This window comes from Pan paniscus, chromosome 21, assembly GCF_029289425.2.
Source record: "Pan paniscus chromosome 21, NHGRI_mPanPan1-v2.0_pri, whole genome shotgun sequence".
NCBI lineage: Eukaryota > Metazoa > Chordata > Mammalia > Primates > Hominidae > Pan > Pan paniscus.
The window spans coordinates 39,680,236-39,694,329 of record NC_073270.2 but is presented as its reverse complement, the minus strand read 5'-3'; the positions used below and the strand labels follow the sequence as shown (position 1 = coordinate 39,694,329).

Sequence of the window (14,094 nt, the reverse complement as noted above, 5' to 3'; positions counted from 1 at the left end):
TTCTCCTACCTTAGCCTCCCACATAGCTGGGATTACAGGTGCCTGCCACCACACCCGACTAATTTTTTTTTTATTTTTAGTAGAGACGGGGTTTCACCACGTTGGCCAGGCTAGTCTCAAACTCCTGACCTCAGGTGATCCACCCACCTCAGCCTCCCAAAGTGCTGGGACTACAAACGTGAGCCACCACGCCCAGCAATTCCATCTTTTTTCTACACACACTCTTGCACACACTCTCCCACAACCTTCATTTGAAACACCATCACCTCTTGCCAACCTCCTAACTGGTCTCTCTGCCCACAGTGTTCTAGCTCTCCAGTCCGCTCCTGAACAGGCAGCCAGAGATATCCTTCCAAAATGCACATTGAATCATGGCCCCCTCACCTCCGGATGAAGTCCAAACTCCTCAACACAGGCAAGAAGGCCCTTTCCTGACTTGGCCTCTGCTCTGCCTACCTTGAAAGTCTCCTGTCTGGCCATATCCACCCACCTCAAGCATTATGCTCCACCCAAGAATCCTGAGAAATTTGTTTAGCCCTCTTGGCCCGTTTCCTTCAACTACAGAATGGGAATAGTAACAGTACGTACTTTCGGGATGGTCTTAACCTATTATCACCATTTCTGAACTTGCTGTTCCTTCTACCTAGAACAGTCTTATCTCTGCCTCTTCCCTGACTCCCCAGATCTCTTCTTTTCCTGGCTTATGTCTGTTCTCTTGAGGGCTAGGCTTAACCAACTTCTCCTCCTAAAAAGCCTTCCCTGACCTTCCAATGCTGGGTTAGGCATCATTTTTCTGTGCTCTCCTGGTGTCTGTCCCTGTGACAACACTTCTCACACTGCCTGTTTCCTTGCCTATCTTTCCCACTACGCTATACAAACCCAAATCCCTAAGCGTAGCACCAGGTCTAACAGAGGCTCATTAATTCTTCAGTGAATGAAAAACTTTCCAAATGTGAGGTATCCAAAGAAAGACAATCTCAACAAGTAACCAACTCAAATGTCAGCCAGGTGGCTGGTCTAAATGACTGTAAGGTCCCTCAACTACAAGATTCTATTCAATAAATTCAACACACTGACCTCATGGGTCATATTTGTTTGAACTTTAATATGCAGGCAATGTTGGGGCCATCAGATTTTTAAGGAGAGTGTGACATGACCAGACACATGATCATGTGTTTGTTACCCTATTACCCATCTCTGAGACACTGCCTCTCCCAACCCCCAGATGTTATCAGGACAATATTCCAACCATCTTCATAAACATGAAGAGCCCACTCCCCTAAATGGACCAACACAGAAAACGGTCAAAGGGCATTTTGAAAGGCTATATGCAGCATCTAACTCCATCTTAACCAACTGCAAGCAGTGAGGATCCATAAACATCCTCCAAGAACCCAAAAGCTAATCCCTCCTGTGCGCCTCTATGGAAAAAGGGGGAAGAAAGAGGAACATTTCATAAAGGTGATCTACTTAATCATTCTGAGTAGTTTTGATCCAAGCTGCTGTCACTGCACTGTTATTCCTGATAACTGCAGCCCAATATCCCCAAACCCTGGACTGTCAGAAGGGCAGGTGCAAACAAGGTGAGGGTGGGGAGTTATCTCGGTTCTATTTTAAGGGTGTAATAGCCTGGCGTGGTGGCTCATGCCTGTAATCCCAGCACTTTGGAAGGCCAAGACAGGAGGATCACCTGAGGTTCAGGAGTTCGAAGCCAGCCTGGCCAACGTGGTGAAACCCTATCTGTACTAAAAATACAAAAATTACCCAGGCGTGATGGTGCATGCCTGTAGTCCCAGCTACTCGGGAGGCTGAGGCAAGAGATCCCTTGAACCCAGGAGGTTGAGGTTGCAGGGAGCCAAGATCGTGCCACCGCAATCCAGCCTGGGCGACGGAGTGAGACTCCGTCTCCAAAAAAAACAGGGTATAAGGTCTCTTCTGCAGATACTGGGGGGTCAGCAGAGATTCAAAACAGGCTACAGTGATACAGAACATCAACCTAAGGGGGAGAAAAGTAGGTCTTACTCAGAGAGGCCTGGGTTCCTGCTCTGGAGCTGCATGCCACATCTCTGCTGCAGGTGAGGACTAATAATTTTGCATTTACAATGCACTCTGAGACTAAAGAAGACACTAAGTGTGCCAGCTTTGCAGGCACAAAAGGACAAATATTGCATGATTCCACTTACATGAGGTTCCTAGAGTAGTCAAATTCACAGAAAGTAGAATGATAGTTTTCAGGGGCTGGAGGGAGGAGGGAATGGGGAGTTAGTTTAATGGGTACAGAATTTCAGTTGGGGAAGATAATGGACAGTGATGATGGTTGCATAACCATGCGAATGTACTTAATGTCACATAAATGTACACTTTGAAACGGTTAAATGGTAAATTTTATGTTATATATATTTTACCACAATTTTTTTTTTTTAAAAAAGCATGCCAGCTTTAAGGTTATACTGTCTGCAGTCTGAATACTGCCATGGCCACTTACCAGTTACATGACCCTGAGGCAGGTAATGTAACCTCTCTAAGCCTGTTTCTTCTATAAAACAGGGATAATAATAGTACTTAATTCATAGGTTGCTCTAAGAATTAGTAATATAGTCCATAAAGTCCTCAGTCCATTGACTGGTGGTACACGTTAAGTACTTAATAAATTTAGCTATTATTACTACCACTATAAAGCACTTTCATAGCCATTTTCTTAACAATCCCCACAACAACCCTATGAGTTTACAGATAAGGAAACTGAGGCTCAGAGAGCCACAATGAGTGGCTCAGTTTATGATGCCAAATCAAATCCTCTGCTCCAGAGAGGTGTCTTGTCCTCACTACTTACTCATTCTGTCATCTAAGGCAAGTGCTATGCTGTGTCTCCATTCCCTCACAGTAAAAAAAGAGACATAAACCAAGCTCTGCAAACTACCTCACAGAAATGGATTAGAAATTAAATCAGATAATGGTTATGGAAGAGTATATAAGCCATAAACACATAAAACCGAAGCGGTGACTTACGAGAACTAGTACACCTGTGCTTAAACCTGGCCTCCTCTTAATACTAACCATAAGGCACAGAAAGTGGTGGGGACTATAAAACTTCCTTGGGATTTCCAATTACTCAGGATTCCTGACCTTAAGACCTGAATAAGTGGTTTCGTGCCCTTTTAAGAAGTGGCAAGGTATGGGAGAAATAAAAATATTACTGGATTAGGAGGAAGAAGACTGGGAATTTTAGTTCTCACTCTGACACTAAGGCAGTCTGAATTCAGACAACTTACTTCCCCTTTCCAAGGTTCAGTTAACAGGGAAGCGGGGAAAGGCAGATATGAAAAAGTTGGACCAGATGGTAAGACCCCTTTCAGCTCCCACATAAGACTCGTAAATCCAGAATCCTGGCCAGGCACCACAGACCTACCAGACTCCAAAGAACTAATGTGAACATCAAGAGACTCCTCAAGACCTGGCCCAGAAACTCCCTTGCCTGATTTTTAGACACTCCCTCAAACCGGATCACATTGAAAAACTGGAACATTTGCCAAAGTTAATTTTAGTTCACTTTAACCACTCTGGGCCTTATCTGAAAATAGGAGTAATATTTGTTTGAAGGCAGATGACTTGAGCTACTCCCCCTAACCCCCATCAAACTAGGATCGATAAATCTAAACACAGAGAACCTGCAAGGTCTGGGAGGAGGAACACACCACACACAAACTAAAGGGTGGATCCCACCGTTTACAGTCTCAAAGCTTCCTTGAGCCAAAACCCCAGGGAATTTGAGTTGTGTCTGAGACCTGGAGTCTGCATCCATCAACTTCTAACTGCCGCAACACTAGCAAGGAATTCATCCAAACCTTTCCCTTTAGAACTATGGTAACCCCAGAATGGGATTTCATCCATAGTATAGTGGACAACGTACCAGAAGTCAGGGAAAACCCAGAGTTATGCCCCTAATTAAATGGTGTGACCCAAGGCTAGGTAAAAATGCCCTCTGCACTAAGAGATGATACATGCTCACACCAGGAAATATTAATAAATAATAGGTACTGGCACCACTCCTTTGCACTTCTGTGGCTACTGTGACTTGGAGAAAATTACTTGACCCCTCTGCGCCTTAATTTCTGCTTTTGTAAATGAGGATAAACCAGAAGGCCGTTGTGAACATTAAATGAAATAAGGCTTGGGAAGTTCCTGGGTGAAGTCTCATTAAATGTTCCCTGTCGGTGTTAAACACTTCTTTCACATATTAGTTCCCTTCCTGAATCCACGAACACCCCGCAAGGCGAGTTTCCTTCTTTCCCCCCACGTCACCGAGAGGCAAACTAAGACTCGGCCGCCAAGGAGGCTGAGTGAAACGCGGATACGGCCCCAGTTCGAGGGCCCGTTGTTGTTTCTCTCCGAGCCCAAGGCGTGCAAAGAGCCCAGAAGAGGCGGGAGCCGAGGCAGGACAAGCTCTGCGCGCCTCCGGGAGCCCGTAGACCCAGCCCGGGTAGGAGAGCCGGAAGCAGCCGCGGCCGGGCCCGCCTGCGGCCTCCCCGGAGCAGCCTCCGTTCCCCTCCCTCCGCCCCTCGCCGGGCGGGGCGGGGCACGAGCACAAAAGACTCCAACTTCCGAGCGGGCGCGGGCCCACCCAGCCAACTACTGGCCCAGACTTGGCCCGCGGAGGGAGCAGACAGGGAACGCCGGGAGCAGGACCGGGCGCGGAGGGCTGGGGCCGGGGACCCGGGGCGGCGGGTCCGAGTGGGAGAAAGGAGCGGCGGAGGGGGCCTAGAGTTACTCGGGCTCCCGGGACTCCCCGAAGGGCAGAAATAAGTTTCTAAAAATAGGCAGCGGCCTGCCTGAAGAAGTGGGTGAACGGAAAGGCACAAAGCACACACCCTCCCCGCACCCCTAAGGAGACGCCCGCAGCCCCCACTCACCCGCGCCGAGAGATCTGGAGGAAGCCGCGCGGCTGGGAAGGAGGCGGTACTGCCGCACTCGGGGACGTAAGGGAGGGAGGAAAAGGGCGGCTGCGGCGGGAAGAGGCTGGGCACACGCGCGGGAGTCGTCGTCGTCGTCGCCGTCGCCGCCGCTACCGCCCCCTCAGCTTCTCTGGGTTCCGCTGCCCCGAGCTGGCGCCGCTCGCGCGCCCCGCCGCACTGACAGCGGCGCGAGCCCCGCAGCCGCGAGCCCTGCCCTCGGCCGGCACCACTGAGGCGCGCGGGGGTGGGGGCACCCGGAGCGGCTCCCCGCAGCTCGGCTCCGCCCGCCGCTCTGGCCCTGGTTCCGGGCTCTCCTCCTTCTCTGTCTCCTGGGAAGGACACGGTGACACGAGCACGAGGAGTCTGCAGCCCCGCCCAGAAACAGCCCGGCTTCCCAGGCGCATGGGCTCTCCCCACCCTCTCAGCCTGGCTTTGGAAAGGTCCAGAGCTTCGGCGGGGACGGGAGGAAGGCGGGGCCAGGGTGGGGCCTGAAAGGGAGGAGGAACTGAGACGCGGCTTGGGGAGGCGGGGCTGGGGCGGGAAGAGGGCAGCTTGCACAGGTTTGGAGCCGAAGTAGGGGCGGAGCTAAGATGGTGATGGAGCCCTGGGAAGAGGGTCGCCGGACAAGTGGGGAAGGCCGTGCAGGAGATGGAGAGCCGGGAACCAGGACAGCGCTTGAAAAGAGATGCTGTGGGCGGGGCTAAATGGAGAATCGCCCAGAAGGCGGAGCCACGGGTGGAGGGAGGCGGGGCTGAAGAGAAGCTTAGAGTGGGAGGAAGATGGAAGCGGGCCTGAAGGAGGCGGGCCCGGAAGCAGGGAGGGGAGGAGGGGCCCCGGGGGTGGCTACTCTGGGCGGGTGCCGGAAGGAGGCGTGCCCCAAGGAAGGACTGAGGAGTGGTGCTTGAGGTGGGCGGGGCCTGGAGATGGCGCTCAAACCTGCAGGCTGCGGGCGGTGCAGGAGGGATCCGGAAGAGACGAGGCAGGACGAAACTCCTGGTCCTTTCGCTTTTAAGGAACGTGGCACCTAGACAGGGTGAGGGTCGCTCTTCGCTGCCTAATCTGGGACTGGGCGGAGAGGCCGCGCTAAGGGTGATCTCCGAAAAAGATGCAGGAGATGTTTTATAACTTGATCCAGGTGCTGGTCCTCTCTCCTACACATTTCTTCTGTCGGGATTTCTCACTTTCAGTGTTCCAGCCTCCGGTGAACCAGTCTTCCTAGTGAGAGCACGAGAAGCCCGTTGTCCTTCATTCCTCAGCTATGGATTTCCCTGAAAGTTGAGAACTGACCATATTCTCGATGCCTCCTCCGACCTGTGATTTCATGATTCACATCGCTTCCCCAGAACCTGCTTAACAGACGGGATTCCTGAGAATGGAGCAGAGTTTGAATTCAGAGTCCTGGCTTTGCCATATCAGCAGTTATAATTGTCCTTCTGTTGTTTGATGACCTCCCTGCCCTGCTTCAAAAGGAAGAGAAATCAAAGAGTTGACGACCCTGAGCGCAAGGCCTGGGACGTTCTTCCCCAAACTCGCTTTAATATCACCTTCTCAAAAGAACTCTTCCCTGAACACCTTGTCTCAAGATGTTCTCTAGTTTGTCTTCTTGTTCTGTCATTTATTTGTTTGTTCATTGTTTGTGTGTTTTTTGAGGCGGAGTCTCGCTCTGTCGCCTAGGCTGGAGTGCCGTGGCACGATCTCGGCTCTCTGCAACCTCTGCCTCCTGGGTACAAAGCGATTCTTGTACCTCAGCCTCCCAAGTAGCTGGGATTACAGGCGTGTACCACCATGCCCGGCTAATTTTTGTATTTTCAGTGGATACGGGGTTTCATCATGTTGGCCAAGCTGGGCTCTATCTCCTGACCTCAGGGGATCTGCATTTGAGGATAAACCCTGTCTTGGCTCCTCCCTGACGGGGGTGAGAAGTAGCCCTCCTGGAATTGCCTCAAAGCCCCCGGTTATCACCAGTGTTCTCGGTTGCAAATTACGAAACATAAATAAACTCAGACTAACAGATGCAGCAAAGGAATTTATCAGGAAGGAATGGGGAGCTCCCAGAACTGATGGGAAGGCTGGAGAACCAGGCTCAGAAAATGCACTGAAGTGGTGAGCGCAGAGGCTTGAATGTTGCCAGGACTCTCCTCCCAGTCCTTTATCTCTTCTCTCTGTATGCGAGCTATTCTCCTCAAGGCTAGGCACGTGGCTGCAGCAGCGCTCACCACTCACAACTCTCACCCGTTCCACCGGAGAGAGACTGAGGATTTCTGCTTCTGGTCTGAAGGACAAAGTTTTAGGGAAAAACTTTGATTGGTCCAACATAGGTAAGTCCCCGTCCCTAGACCAATCATCTATGGGTGGAAAACCAGGTGCTGTGACTGGCCCAACTTAAGCCAGGTGTCATTCTCTAACCAATACCGTGAATAAGGAAGTGGGACGTACAGGGAGATGGCAGCCCCATCGGAACCATATGGTCAGAGAAAGATGCATTTCCCAAAAGATGGAGTTCATGCTCTGGGGCAGATTGCATAATAGATTTTTACTACACCTGCCCCAGAGTTACCCCCAACCAATACATTACTTACTGCCCAACTCTCATCATTCCTTCTCTGCTCAAAACCCTTCAATGGGCTGGGCGCGGTAACTCACGCCTGTAATCCCAGTACTTTGGGAGACCGAGGTGGGGGGGATTACTTGAGGTCAGGAGTTCAAGACCGGCCTGGGCAACATGGTGAAACCCCATCTCTACTAAAAATATAAAAATTAACCAGGCGTGGTGGCAGGCACCTGTAATCCCAGCTACTCAGGAGGCTGAGGCGGGGTAATCGCTTGAACCTGGGAGGTGGAGGTTGCAGTGAGCCGAGATCATGCCACTGCACTCCAGCCTGAGACACAGAGAGAGACTCCGCCTCAAAAACAGAAAAACAAAAAACAACCTTCAATAGCCTCCCATTGCCATGTCATCAGCATGGATCAAAAACTCAAATGTCATGCCGGGCACAGTGGCTCATTCCTTTAATCCCAGAATTCTGGGAGGCTGAGGCAGGAGGATTGCTTGAACCCAGGAGTTTGAGACCAGCTTGGGCAACATAGTGAGACCCTGTCTCTACAAAAAAATATTTTAATTAGCTGGCATGGTAGCATGTGCCTGTACTTCCAGCTACTTGGGAGGCTGAGGCCAGAGGATCACTTGAGCCCAGGAGGCCAAGGCTACAGTGAGACATGCTCACACCACTGCATCCAGCCTAGGCAACAGAGTGAGACCCTTCTCAAAACAAATAACAACAACAGCAAACCCTCAGGTGTCTACAGGGGCTAGAAAGAAGGTTAGGCATGAGACAATAGGGAGTGGAGAGCACTGTCATGAACTGGAGGATGTGTGTTGCATACTGTTCCTAGAATGCAGGTGCTGAGATGTAGGATTCTTCAAGAGAGCCCCCAAATCTGGATTTTCATATAAAATCTCCCAATTTCTAAATGTTGGCTCAACTATTTTTAAAAACCCTGTGCAAGCCAAATGAATTATGTCTGCAGGCCAATTACTGTAGGCTGTGGTCTAAAAATGAGCAATCTCTGACCTTTATAGGATAAAGCCTATAATCACACACCCACCTTTGGGGTCTGTCATCTATTACTACGTAAGAAATCATCCCGAAAATGTAGTGACTTAAAACAACAATGATGTGTTACTTCTCACAATTTTATAGAATGACCAGGTGGTTCTTCTGCTCCATGTGGTGTTGGCTGGGAAAAGCTTCCTCCTGTCTCCACCTCCACATGTTCTATTTCCTTTTCAAGCCCAACTGCCAATGGCGCCTCCACCCTGAAGCCTGCCTCATCTCCTGTGCCACACACATTGCCACTGGCCAAGTCTAAATGAGATGCCGTGCTCTCCAAGCTTTGTTGCTCTTTATGTATAACTATTAGAGCACACATTTAGCTCACCTAGAGAATGGAGGTCTGCCTTGTCCATCTTTATTTCCTTCTGGCACAGTCACACAGGAAAGCCCCATGGGTGCTGTCAGATTGGATTGAACTGAACTGACTCTTGGAGATATTTAGTCAAACTTGCCCATTTTACAGATGGAGAAATGACAACTGGAGAGGGGAGTTCTACTGGAGAGGGGAGTTCACACATCATATACACTGAAAGCTGCCCATCAAAAGAGTTGCAGAACCAGGACTACAGCCCTTGCATCTTGACTGCCAGTACGATGCAGGTTAAACTCTGTGTTTGATGCTTGTTGATGTGGACGTCTGGAACTTGAATAGAAGACATTTCTTATTTCAGATGCATCCATTAGCAGGTCTTAGCCAGGAGCCAGGCCCTTGCAAGTATATATTGCAAGTAATTGATGACATTGGAGCCAGAAATCGAATGAACCGGGCCCAGTTCAATCCACTTACTGGACAAGCTCCTCAAGCACTCTAAGCCCCAATTTCCTCCTCTGTAAAGTGGGCATAAATTACATTTACCTTGAGGGTTGCTGTGAAGGCTAGAAATAATATATGTAATGTCCCCTGATACACAGAAGGTGCTCAAGAAATAGTAAGCTCTTCTAATGATTGTTATTGATGACAAAGAGGATGAAAAAACAAATGCTCTGACTTCTCAAAGGAGAGAGAATCATCCCTGAGGATTGTGTCTTGGAGAACATAAATCCATATTTTCTCTTTCCTGAACAAATTCCCTCTGGAAGGGCACAAAGGGAACAAATTCCCTTGTTAGGAAGGAAGGAAGGGAGGAAGGGAAGGAAGGATGGAAAACAAGAGCAAGGAAGGGTTGGCAGGTTGTGACTGTCTACCTCTCCCTGAGGCTTGCTCTGCTACACCCACCCCAAACTCTGGTCCATCCCATTTCCATGCTGAGATCAGGCCACACACAGAAGTGTTGGTGTCAGACCACCAGCTTTGAGCCATCCCTGGGAATCCCCAGGATACCGGATAGCAGATTTGGAGCATACAGTTCCCACCCACTGTGACTGATGGCTAGGGAGCTCAAGGTTATGGAGGAAGCTCTCATAAGTCAATGCAAGGTTGTGTATCTCCCGTTCCTCACTGGCTTAGCCCTCAGAGCCCTTGTCCCTGCTTTCTGCCTTGCGACTAGGTCTTCACATTAGTGTTTTATCAAACAAAAGACAGGCTGACATCTTTAAAGTATGGTCTTTATTAAGTAGGGAGCAAATCATTCCACACCTTCCCTCCCAATACCTCCCTCACCAGTGACTTCAAGCCTTCAAACAAGAGGGGACACCTCTCCCCACTTCCCAGTGACCTTTCTCCGCCCCTCATTGCATCCATGAGTGACACCACTGAGATCAGATGCAGTGATGTTAATTGAAATGGACATTAAGGGCTCACTTGCTCAAGCAGAAGCACATTAGAAGAAATATAAACGAGGAAGACATTGGGTCAGTAACATTTGTTCTAATGAGAATAACCATCTCTAGAGCATCTTGTTCAAAAAGGATTGAGTGCCCAGGAAACAACAGATACATGAGGCCTTCCACCCCCACCCCACCCCCAATACTCAGAAGTGTCACACATACTTGCAGAGACTTTTCAATCATCCTTGCTTCAATCATGATTCCCCAGGTGCATTTCTGTGGGTGTCACCCAGCACATTCCCCCTCGTGTTCTTCATCTGTTTCTCCAAATCTACTTCTCCATATTATTTTAAGAGTTTGTGACCAGATGTTTGTAACATGTGGTCCCAGATGTTCTTATTTGCTATACCTCAGGAATTCTTGACTAGGTGACCCAAGAGCTTCTCAACTTTGGATCCAATAAGGGGAACCTAAGGCTAAAAGAATCCCATCTGGAGTAGAGAGGAAGATACCCAATTACCCAATTTTTTTGTTTGTTTTTGTTTGTTTTCTGAGACAGAGTCTCTCTCTGTCACCCAAGCTGGAGTGCTGTGGTGCGGTCATAGCTCACTGCAGCATTGAACTCCTGAGCTAAGCAGTCCTTCTGCCTCAGCCTTCCGAGTAGCTGGGACTATAGGCATGTACCACCATGCCCAGCTAATTTTTTAAAAAAGTTTTTGTAAAGACAGGGTCTCCTTATGTTGCAAAGGCGGGTCTTGAACTCCTGGGCTCAAGAGGTCTTCCCACCTCAGCCTCCCAAAGTGCTGGGATTACAGGCATGAGCCACCACATCTAGCCCAAGTTTCTGCATAAAGAACATGAACGTTTTCCTTAGATCATGCTTTACATGGCACATCATGTCTTTATGGTTATTAGTGGGCAGTTGCAAGGTATAGATACCATTTTTGTCTATGCTGTATCATTTCCCAATATTCTTAACAGCATCTGACTTAAAAAAATTTTTTTTTGAGACAGGGTCTTCCTCTGTCACCCAGTATGGAGTGCAGTGCTGCAGTCATGGCTCACTGCAGCCTCAACTTCCCAGGCTCAGGTGATCCTCCCACCTCAGCCTCCAGAGTAGCTGGGACCACAGGTCGTGCCACCATGCCTAGCTAATTTTTGTATTTTTGTGTAGAGACAGGTTTTCGCCATGTTCTTCAGGCTGGTCCCTAACTCCTAAGCTCGAGCAATCTGCCCGTCCCAGACTCCCTGTAAGTGCTTGGATTACAGACATGAGCCATTGTGCCTGGCCAGCATCTGATTTTTCTGTGAGCCTCTACTCCTATTCTTGGTCCAGGCCATAAAGAGTATGGAAACTAAAGTCTGACTGCCTAGGTTTGAATATTGGCTCTGCCATTGACCAGCTATGTGAACCTGGAAAAATTCCTAACCTCTCTGTGCCTCATATAAGAAATGTGGAGAATAGTATCTACCTCATGGAGTTTTTGGGTTATATGAGTTAATTCAGATAAAATGTTTAAAAGAGTGACTGGCACATAGTAAACACCCCCCAAATGTCATCTAGTATTAATATTATTACTATTAGTTCAGAAGGGGCTGACTTCATTCCCCCTGGCCCTGGTGATGGCACCTGACCCAGGCCTGGCCAATCAGGACATTCTGTCCCCCTGTCCACCATGGAATCCTTCTCCATGGTCAGTCATACCAGTCATTTGGATTGGCACTGTGGGCTGTGATCTAATGTGAACTCTGAAAGCCTGGTCATGCTGGGCCAAAGCTGCAAAGTAAAGGTAAACATCAAATCTGGGCTGGTTCATCAGGAGAGAACATTCTGAGTAGGGAGACCTGGGGACTATCCAGTTTCATCTTGCAGGTGAAGGCCCACTCTCCCTGCTCTAGCCGTTAGTTAGACCCCATGAAAATAATTGCAGTAGACTGTTAATTTGATGGCTTCCAGTGAACCATGCTTCTGGCATTCATACTCTTATGTAGTCCCCTCCCACATTGACTCTGGACTTTGCCATATTGATGCAGGGCAAGTAAGCCCCAGAATTGGGGCTTAGCCCGAGAAGGTTCTTCACTTCATCCAGGAAAGTATTCAAGGGCAAACAGGTGGTGGTAGATGCCAACTTTTTTTTTTTTTTTTTTTTTGAGACGGAGTCTTACTCTGTCATCAGGCTGGAGTGCAGTGGCACGATCTCTGCTCACTGCAACCTCCGACTCCCTGGTTCAAATGATTCTGCCTCAGCCTCCCGAGTAGCTGGGATTACAGGCAGGCACCACCATGCCCAGCTAATTTTTGAATTTTAGTAGAGATGGGGTTTCCCCACGTTGGTCAGGATGGTCTCGATCTCCTGACTTCATGATTCACCCACCTCAGACTCCCAAAGTGCTGGGATTACAGGTGTGAGCCACTGTGCCCAGCCTAGATGGCAACTTTTATTGGAGCAGCAGTGTCCAACAGCAGCAGAGGTACTCCTCCTTGTGGAACAGGACTACCCCCTAGGCAGCATGCCCAGAGTAGCAGCTCAGGGGTAATTCTGTCATCATATTTATACCCCTTTTAATTACATGCAAATTAAGGGGCAGGTTATTCAGAATTTTCTGGACAAAGGATGGTACTTCCAGGCCATTGCCATGGAAAGGGGTGGTAACTTTTAGGTGTTGCCATCACCGTGGTAAACTGACGTGGTGTTGCTGGGTATGTCTCATGGAGAGGTGCTTTCACTGCTTCCCTGTTCACCTAGTCTTCAGTCTGGTCCAGAGTTTCAGCCCCACCTCTGGAGTTGAGTCCTGCCTTCTCCCTCAATGTGACAAATGTTGGCCAATGGTATATCGCAGCTGTGATGCAAGCAGAGGCTTGGTAAATGCCTGCATACTGGGGTTTGTCCTCTTGGAATGCTCATTTGTGGGAGCCCTGAACAACTATGTAAGAAGTCTGGCTACCCTGCTGGAGAGAACACATGGTGGGAAGAGACTAAAATTATGTGAAGAGAGTCAGGCCAGCCATCCCAGCTTCTCTGCTGAGCCCCGCCATCAGCCAACCTGCCAGCTGAATGCAACCGTAAGAGTGATCACCAGCAAGATCACTAGAAAAACCACCTAACTGAGCCCACCCTGGATTGAACAATCATAAACAAATAAAATTGTTATTGTTTTAAATCACAAAGTTTTGGGGTTACATAGCAATCGAAACAACAATCATGTTCAATAACATTTCCTAGCTCCACAGAGTTCTGAGAGCTCTCCCACATCTAAGAGATTAGGATTATTATTAGCCCCATTTTACAGATGGGGAAGCTGAGGCCCAAAGATGGGAAGCAACAGCCCAGTCAAGCAGAGACAGAGCTGTCACATTCATACACTTCTGAGTGAGCTCCTTTCACCGCACCTCCCACTGCAGTAGCTCCTGTCTAGTTGAAGAAACTTATAAAGAGCAGCAGAAAGTGGTGAGGTATAGGAGCACTGGACTGGGATTGACAATAGCCTGGCTTGAAGTTGGCCATTATTTGTCTGTATGTGCTTAGACAACTCAAACCACTTCCCTCCCTGAGCCCATCTTTCCAGCTGTTCAGTGAGGGGGGAAGCAAACTGAAATGCTCGCAGAGGCCAGGCAGATAACACAGACAAGGGAAGCAGGTCAGGTGAGGACTACGGTGGCTGAGCCCATGCCCTTCTAAGCGGGGGCGGTCACTACCCAGCTTCAACCAACTGTTACCATATGGAATCGGGGCCCATTGTAGCTAGATCACCTGATTTGTTTCTTTTCCTTGGAGAGACAGGAAATGTAGGTTATGATGTTAAATTTCCCAACATTAAAA

General features: G+C 49.0%; 1 protein-coding gene and 1 long non-coding RNA gene across 5 annotated transcripts in view; one reads left to right on the top strand and one right to left on the bottom strand.

Annotated features, from left to right (window-relative positions):
* The window catches only part of RALY (RALY heterogeneous nuclear ribonucleoprotein), an 85,653-nt gene extending 80,612 nt beyond the window's left edge, over positions 1-5,041 (bottom strand). For 2 of the 4 annotated variants that reach the window (XM_008957193.4, XM_008957194.4), the window contains exon 1: positions 4,911-5,041. The gene's annotated coding sequence lies outside the window, so the exon portion shown is untranslated. The remainder of the gene's footprint in view (positions 1-4,910) is intronic. The other 2 variants (XM_055104461.2, XM_003831814.5) reach the window with 1 other exon arrangement.
* Positions 5,042-5,738: 697 nt separating this feature from the next.
* LOC103783874 (uncharacterized) lies at positions 5,739-13,435 on the top strand. The gene is made up of 2 exons (XR_609446.3): positions 5,739-7,270; positions 9,030-13,435. It is a non-coding gene; the product is annotated as an uncharacterized LOC103783874 (long non-coding RNA).
* Positions 13,436-14,094: the final 659 nt, after the last annotated feature.